Here is a 7,473-nt window from a genome sequence, read left to right on the forward strand (position 1 = left end):
ATTTGTGTTTTGGAAAGATGTTTAGACCCAGCTTACAGCACATCAATAGATTGAAACATAGTCAGACAGACACTTTTGTGCTTATAAATAATATGGTTAACATGCTTCATTCACTAAATAATTTGATATTCAGTGAGCAGGAAATCCGTCAGATTGAATGGTTAATGTGTGGACAGCCACCAAATACCCATTGCAAAAAAAAAAAAAAAAAAAAAAAAAAAGAACTTGGGTAGGGATAGATCAGATTAGAAAAGCCAACTTCAAAATACCAAGCATGCTTCAGAAGCTGTATATGTTTTTCACCACCAGCTTCTGCATGCAGTGTCTTGTTGCACTGCAAGTCTTGTTTTTTTTCATTGATATGGATACATACATTGTGATTATTTTTGGTCAGAGACCAATCTCATAGCACCTGACAGAGTGATCACAGTTTGCCGTAAGCTTACAGTCAGCACAACAGCAATGTGAGAACTGAATGGTCAATGGATTCTCCACTGCAGTGGGAAGTCATTTACAGCTTAGTCTTTTGTGAAGGACTATGACTCTGAAAGTTAGGAGGCCAGATTGCACTGGCTTTTAGTGCTGAAGCCTTGGGGGCTAGTTGGCCTTTGGGAACCATCCCAGTGCTGACTGTCCTAAAGCCCTCTTGGCCGAGAGAGTGCGGATGTAAGTTTGGCAGGACACTCTCCATGAAAATCAAATTCTAGCCCAGATAATCGGGGCAGCGGTTGCCTTCTCTGCTGTTCTGGTGGTCATAGTCGGACATGGCTTTCTATCAATCAGATCATACAGTATGGTGACAGTGTATTTGGTAAGGTTACACAGTACATAGTGAACTTGCAAGTAAATGAAAAAATGCTGAGTTTAAAAATTCTAGCCGAGAAAAGTAGTGATTTTTTCAGAAATTTTGCATAATAACTTTTGTGAATTTAGATAGTTTCGACAAATTTGTCTTATTCTTTGTCAAAAACAAGTGCAGGGGGAGAAAATTCTCACAAGTGTGGGAATACTTCCAGTGTTCATTGTTGCCTATGATGAAGACTTGTATGCCTTTCTGTCTCTGGCTTGAGGCCTCCTCTACACTGACAGTACTTCTCTATAACAAGTTGTGGTGTGGTTGTCTTGTTCAGGTCAGCACTGACCCTTGATTCCTAGTTGTCAATTTCGGTCCAACTGAAAAGCATGACAGACATAAAAAAAACAACAAAAAAAAACAGACTTAACTGGCTAGATTTCTTCTTGTGTCAGATTTCAATGTAAATAGAAGTAACCAGGAGTGTTATTTTGATGGATTTTTTTTTTTTTTTTTTTTTAGGACGAGCTGTCTTCAAAGCAAGGACCCCAGTTCAAAGTTTATCAGTGAGGAATTTGTCAGATTTTTTTTTTTTTTTTCTTTGTTTTGTTTGTTTGTTTTTTGGCCATGCTCTGCAGTGTGTATGGTGAACTTAAGAATCTGTCAGAAGACATCAATCTGCAAAGAGAATTGTGACTGCATGCCCAACAGCTGACACAGTTCTGAGCAAGAGGTACACCTGTCAATGAATTACGGCAAATGACTTTAAAAAGTTTTAGTAAATTGACAGTGCATGTTTCAGACATTGTTGGAGAGTTTTGTTTCCTGTACGTGTCGTTTTTTGTGATGTTTTGTTTGTTGTTGTTTTTATCTCCACAAATGATTCAAATGGCAATTTTGAAGAAAAACGAGAGGGAAGTACCTGCATGGCAGTATCATTGAATTAACTGTTGGTTCAGGAAATAGTTTAGTAAATTAGTTAAACTAAGGAAATAGTTTAGTAAATTAGTTAAACTATCACTAAGAGATCGGTACACACCGTTAGCTTGTACGTAAGTTGGTAAAGTTGCATTTTATTTCTTATGTGGCTTAAACGCTTAGAAGAAACATATTTGGATGCATGTGTGCAAAACAGTATTAGGTGAAGAAGAAGTGCATGTTTTATGAAATATCCAGTTGTTGACAACAATATCAATAATCTATAAATCAAGATTATTTATTTCGATATGTGCCTTCCTTCCATTGCAGAACAGTAGCATTATGCAGCTGTATGTATATCAAGTCTAGTCATCAAGAAAAAAAAAAAAAACTCTTTCAGGACATATAAATCAACTGTGTATGTCATTGATATTGTTAAACAAGTATTTGTAAGGGAAATCAACTTACCCAGCCAGCAGTTTTTATTAATGTGGTTAACTGTCAGTTAGCCAGTCTGTGTCTTCCGTTGGGTTACCACACGGCAGCTGTGCTGTGTGCAAACCAGTGTGCCTGCTGCACTAATACGGTGTATTTGGCATAATTCACATCAGGATATAGGCATTTGACGGATACATGAAAGGTTTACTTTAGAAGATGGTAACAAGTTTACTACAGTTACCTATTGAAAGCAACATGTACCACATCCTTCTGAATGTTTTTTCTTTGTCTCTCTTTTTTTTCTCTTTGTGTGTGTGCGATGGGTAGTGGGAGGGGCAGGATGCAGACAAGTAATGCTGACCAGTCAGCGTATTGTTGCATGTGTTTAAATTTCCTGTCTTTGTTTTATGGTCCTTTTTAAAAAAATTCTTGTCATTTCCTCTGTAGAATTTATTTTCACCTTTGTTTTGTATATTCATTACTTTATGATTAATTCTTTTGTGCGCTGATCAATGAAAATTTGAACCTTTTTTTTTTCTTTTTTTTTTCTCCTCTGCTTATAAAGTAGTGTATTTGGTTTTATATTTGTCTTTCATTTTTTCTTGGAATTTATTGAATGGAATTCATTCAAAAGTAAAAAAAAAAAAAAAAAAAAAAAAAAAAAAAAAAACCGCTTCCTTTTACTTTTCATTGTTTTAATGGGATAAAGAGAGGTAGAGAAAATTTGTGATGTTCAAATATTCGGTCGTTTAGTTGGGGTCTGTGTTTGAAACATGCATTTTATTCTGCAACGATTTTGCTTTCTGGTTTCTGTTTTTATGCCATTTTCTGGGGGTGTTCCTGAAAAGGAAACCTGGCCTGATCTGGATTCCTGTGCATATATTGATTTTTTTTTTTTTTTTTTTTTTTTTTTTTTCAAAAGCATCCCTTCCGTACACTTCCACTCTCCTCTTTTCCTTGCACCCCCACCCCCACTCTTCCCTTAGCTCTTCTCATCTGATGTTGTTCTTTTGTGTCGGACTTGATGTTAGTTGAGAACTAGGGAGCACAGGGAGAACTGGTACCGTTGGGTCTTGCTTCATTTATGCCCAGTTCAGGTGCTCGTATACCTGTCGCTGATATTGTAAAACAAATGTTTATACAAATGAAACAAGGCTTATTACCCGACAACCAGTTTTTGGTGTTGTTAACGACGGGCGCAATAGCCGAGTGGTTAAAGCGTTGGACTGTCAGTCTGAGGGTCCCGGGTTCGAATCACGGTGACGGCGCCTGGTGGGTAAAGGGTGGAGATTTTTACGATCTCCCAGGTCAACATATGTGCAGACCTGCTAGTGCCTGAACCCTCTTCGCGTATATATGCAAGCAGAAGAACAAATACGCACGTTAAAGATCCTGTAATCCATGTCAGCGTTCGGTGGGTTATGGAAACAAGAACATACCCAGCATGCACACCCCCGAAATCGGAGTATGGCTGCCTACATGGCGGGGTAAAAACGGTCATACACGTAAAAGCCCACTCGTGTGCATACGAGTGAACGCAGAAGAAGAAGGTGTTGTTAACAATTCAGATTGCCAGCCTGTGTCTTCTGTTGGGTAATCACCTGGCAGCTCGTGCTCTATGCAAACTTTTGTGCCTGTTATATGAATACTGTGGACTTGGCATATAATTGGCATGGACATTGGCATTGGGTTTTTTTTATTTTTTTTTTTTTAATAATAAATTACAGATATATAACATTTTACTTGTTTTGTGAAAGATTTACTTTTGAAAATAGTTACAAATAGGTACAAGTTTTCCACAGTTATTACCTGTCTATAGCAGTGACCACATCCAGGAGAGCACAGGTTTAATTGTTACCAAAGTCTCACTTTGTTATGCCAGCTTCAGATGTCCAAGTTGGATTCTTTTTGCTTTTGAATGCTGGGATTTGTTATTAAGAAAAAAAAGAAAGAGGGTACCGTTTTTTTTTCCTAGGAGAGCAGAGAGTAGAAAGCATGAAGGAAAGGGGGAGGAGTTTAGAGAATTGTTTTTAGTATGGTAGTTGGGTGGGTGGGTGGGTGGGTGGAGGGGTCGTTCAAGCATCTACTTAAGCAGTACATTTGTAGTTTCTATAGTCGCAGATGTTTGAATAAAGTTTAATCCGTTTCCTATAGTGTGAGTCGTTTGTGAGTGAACTTGCACGCATGGTTCTATGTGTATGTGAGCGGAAACATTTTCCCTTTTTTGTGTGTGTGTGTGTTTGTGTGTGTGTGTGTATTTGTTTTTATCTCTCTGTCTGTCTGTCTGTCTCTCTCTTTAATCCGTTTCCTATAGTGTGAATCGTTGATGAGTGTATTTGCATGCATGTTTGTTTTTTTTTTTGTATGTGAATGTGAGTGGAAACATTTTTCCTTTTTTTTTTCTTTTTTTTTCTCCTTTTTTGTTGTTGTTGTTGTTTTCTATGTCTGTCTGTTTGTCTGTCTCTCTCTCTCTCTCTCTCTCTCTCTCTCTCTCTCTCGCGTCACCATCAAGCTGCTCATCCACATTCCTGATTCTCCAACACACAGCCACACATTTAACTAATTCCATCTGTAGTCCCAGTGCCAACAATGCACAGGTAGAAGTTACTGTCATACCGCCTTCAGGCCATCCATTGGAGGAGACCCTGCGTTGGTGCTCAGTCACTACTGGTGATGAGTGTGCGGAGGAGGGGGGTAGAGGAGGTGCAGGGTAATGTGTGGTGTGTGTGTGTGTGTGTGTGTGTGTTGGAGCTCATGTACGTTTATATGTATTTGACTGTGCTTTCGTATCTGTGAAACTGCATGCTTGGTGCATATCTGTTATGCATGTGTGAGTGTATGTGTGAATGTGTGTCTTCATGTTTTACATTTATTTGCTTATTTATCATCATTGTTGTCTTATTTATTTATTTATTTTATTTTATTTTTTTTTAATTATTATTATTACTACTACCTTTTTTTTATATTATAATTATTATTTATTTATGGAAGCTCATCTATTATTTATTCACCTTTTTTTTCTTTTTTTTTTTCTCAAGGCCTGACTAAGCGCGTTGGGTTACGCTGCTGGTCAGGCATCTGCTTGGCAGATGTGGTGTAGCGTATATGGATTTGTCCGAACGCAGTGACGCCTCCTTGAGCTACTGAAACTGAAACTGGTGATGCGCCTGACGAAGAAGGAAGTGTCCACGAGTTTGAATCCCACATGGACCAGGGTTTTTACTCTTCAGGCTGAAAAAAAAAAAGAAAAGAAAAGAAAAACAACAACAACAAACGGGGTGGCGCTGCAGTGTGGCGACGTGCTCTTCCCACTAAGGGCAGCTTGTATCTACTTCACATCTTCAGATGGAGACAACAGATCGATTTATCTCCATCAGCATCCCAATAAAAGATATGGTGACAATATGGGGGGGGGGGGGGGGGGGGGCGGGAGAATAGGGCTTTCAAACATCTCCTAGCACTTCACACTAGTACACCGATCAGACACAAACCACACAAGAACACACACACTCAAATTAATAACCCCCCCCCCCCCTCCACCCCCACCCCCCCCCCACACACACATGCGCCTGCGCGTGTACACACATTCTCTCTCTCTCTCTCTCTCTCTCTCTCTCTCTCTCTCTCTCTCTCTCTCTCTCTCTCTCTCTCTCTCCCTCTCTCTCTCTCTGTCTGTCTGTCTGTCTGTCTGTCTCACGCGTACTCACACACATTTTCACATGCACATGCACTGAAGAAACAGACGTGGATTCAAAGAATACAGTGTATGAAATAGAATCCCTTAATTAACTCATTGGAGACGGCTTGAAACGTGGCTTTTTGAGTTTTTTTTAACGGGATATATTTGGGCTTAAAAAAACAAAGTCTGCCTAGACCATGGGTTTACGAATAGGGGTGAAAATTCTCTATCAGTAGGGCAGGCTTGAAGAATATCATCAGTTTTTTAAATTTATTTATTTATTTATTTATTTATTTATTTTATTTTTTTAACCAGAAATCAACGAGGATGGCGATGAAAAGCTGCCTTCTCTTCAAGACCAGATGACGCGTATGGTTTCGTCATTTATATAACATATCCCGACGTCAATCAGACACGACAGATACAGATACCTACCGTGCTGGTCAGAATATAAGAAAAACCAAACATGTTTTTGTGACTTACGAGGATGACATTAAAACGTCTCTACGCTATAATAATAGTCTTTCCATATAAGCCTATTACACAAATACCTTTTTTTTTTTCACTCGAATTGAATAACCCTCACAGGTGACTAAAATGGAATCACATGTTATTGAATTCGACTGGATTCGAACCAAATCTTCGAAAACGCCCCCCCCCCCCCCCCCCCCCCGCACCTCTCTCTCTCTCTCTCTCTCTCTCTCTCTCTCTCTCTCAATCTCTCTGTCTCTGTCTGTCTGTGTCTCTGTGTGACTCTCTGTCTCAGTCTCTGTCTGTCTGTCTGTCTCTCTCTGTGGACTAATACAACCAGAAAAAAAAGTGGTCATATAGGCTACACTTTACCCTATTCCAAGAAGAATTAGGTATACAAATATGGCGTCCCCACCCCCGCCCCCACCCCACCCCCCGCCGCCCCACCGCTCCCCCATCTCTGTCACCGGAGCAGATCACTACACGCCACCGAGCACTGACACAGATGTCATGATAGTTAACGCGCGTATGTGATTTTCTGCATGCATATACACACGAAGAAGGTTCAGAAACTTGCGGGTCTGGCACATAATCATGCTGACTTGGGGAGAGACCAGAATCCCCACTTGGTGTAACCGAAATCATGTCAGGAATCGAACAAACTCAGCAAACTCGCACGAGAATTGTATCATTATTATTAGTATTACTTTTTTTTTTTACAACGTATTTCTCAGTGTGAAATTCGGGCAGCTCGCCTCAGGGAAAGCGCGTCTCTATACTGAGAACGTCGCCCTTTCTTCTTTTTTTCTTTTTTTTGTATTTTTTCCTGCCTGCAATTTGTTTTGTTCTGTTTTGTTTTTCCTAACGAAGTAGGTTTTTCTGCAAAATTTTGGCAGGGACAACCCTTTTGTTGCCGTGGGTTCTTTTACGTGCGCTAAGTGCATGCTGCTCACAGGACCTAGATTTATCGTCTCATTCGAATGACCAGCGTCCAGACCACCACTCACGGTATAGTGGTGGTGGGGGGTGTGGTGGGGGGTGTGGTGGGGGGTGTGGAGGGGGGGGGGGGGACGGGCGGGGGCGGGGGGATACTGGCGACTGTGCCGGGATTCGAACCAGTGCGCTCAGATTCTCTCGCTTCCTAGGCGGACGCGTTACGTCTTGGCCAAAACTC

The sequence above is a fragment of the Babylonia areolata genome, chromosome 11, assembly GCF_041734735.1.
Source record: "Babylonia areolata isolate BAREFJ2019XMU chromosome 11, ASM4173473v1, whole genome shotgun sequence".
NCBI lineage: Eukaryota > Metazoa > Mollusca > Gastropoda > Neogastropoda > Buccinidae > Babylonia > Babylonia areolata.